We start from the raw sequence: 1,935 nt of genomic DNA on the forward strand, positions 1-1,935 counted from the left end.
TAATTCAGTACGGGTTGCAACGAACGGAACTTCCTCCCCTAGTCCCGGTGTTAGAAAGTTCCGGAACACCGATGTCCAGCCTGAAGTTCGGGGGTTGGAACCTCGGGTGTAAACGGAGAAACGTCTCAATCCGCAGGTGTTCTCAGGCAAAGGCGAAGTCGGTTCCAGCTCTCACCCCTGCCCCACCGGCGGCCTGCAGAAGTCGGACTCGATCCTGCCCGCCCCCCTTCCTGACGGCTCCTCCGGCCCGCTCCGATTTCTCTCCCACTGGGCTCCCTGAGTTAGAAACCTCATTCGCAGTCTTGAGACCAGCCGTGAATGAATAACAATGCAATTACAGAATCAGAATCAGAAGGCAAATTTGACTTTCACGCGTTTAGGTTTTTTGTTTGTTTGTTTTTTGTTTTTTTACGGACCAAGCATGTTCTAATAAGTGTTCCAAAGCTCAGTGCTGGCTCTTGATGTAGGTTGTTTCCTAATTTTCTGAGAACTCGCCATGCTGATTTCCAAAGTGGCTATATCAGTTTGAATTCCCACCAGCGATGCAGGAGTGTTCCCTTTACCCCACATCCTCTCCAGCATAAACTGTCATCAGTGTTTTTGATCTTGACCATTCTTACAGGTAATTCTTATAGGATCTCCTAAATCCTATCTAATACATCCATTAAACTAAACTCAGTCTCCACCCTTTCTTCCAAAGTCTAAACTGTAAGGAATTTGTTTTGTGAGTTGTTGGATCTCTACCATATCCCAATCCCTACCCCAAAACTCACCAGTGTTACTAAAGGACTCATCACCTAAAATACATCCCAGCCCCTGCCTATAGTGAACTAGTACTCCATCCAGGTTTTCCTTCCTCAGCTTATGTTTTTTTGCACCCAAATTTTCTTTTTAAAAAAAGAAAAGCAGGCTGGGTGGTGGTGGTGCATGCCTTTAATCCCAGAACTTGGGAGGCAGAGGCAGGCGAATCTCTGTAAGTTCGAGGCCAACCTGGTCTCTTACAAGGGCTAGTTCCAGGACAGCTAGGACTGTAACACAAAGAGACCTTGTCTCAAAATGACAACAACAACCAAAAAAAAAAATCAAAAAACAAAAAAGAAAAGCAACAGAAATTATGAATCTTCATTTTGATGTATTTTGTTTGGTGCCTATGCAGGAAAAAAATACATATTTTAACTTACTGAATCCAGTTAGTACTGACTCTGCTCATGGACTGTAGCATGATTAATAAAAAACCCAGAGACAGATATTGGGGTCAGAAAAGCAAAACAACCACCCATTGGCTCTTACCTCTACCTCAGTCCGAAATGGCGATCCTGCCTCCAGGAATCTCAGAATGAGACTGAATGAGAGCTGTCTCCTCCCATTTTATAATCCTCCCTAGGACTGGGATTAAAGGCGTTCACTATTTCTGCCCGGTTTCTGACAAACTAGGGTGGGTACTGGGATTAAAGGTGTGTGTTACCACTGCCTGGTCTGTAATACTGAGACCAGTGGGGCTGTTTTACTCTTTGATCTTCAGGCAGGCTTTATTTATTAAAATACAAATGAAATATCACTACAATGGACAACCTACCATCGGCCATAACCCTGAGGAAAAATGCCTCCCCACCCAGTCATCTGAGGGCAGGTTCCTCCCCCATCCATGAACTGAACCCACTTCTTTTTTATTTTAGTCTTTATGCAGTGTCTCACAAGTTTCCCAGACTGGCCTTGAATTAACTCTGCAGCTCAGGCGGGTCTTGATTTTTACTATGTTCAGCCTTTACAGTAGTTGGGGTTTCAAGCCTGTGCCATTCAACCCAGCTTTTACATAAATAAAATAGTTTCTATAAAAGATTGTTTATAATATATAATATATTGTTATGGGCTTGGTTTACAGTTTAAGTTACTTGGAAGAGAAAAAATAATTGGTTACACATTCAAATTTTTCTT

Source organism: Microtus pennsylvanicus, chromosome 10, assembly GCF_037038515.1.
Source record: "Microtus pennsylvanicus isolate mMicPen1 chromosome 10, mMicPen1.hap1, whole genome shotgun sequence".
NCBI lineage: Eukaryota > Metazoa > Chordata > Mammalia > Rodentia > Cricetidae > Microtus > Microtus pennsylvanicus.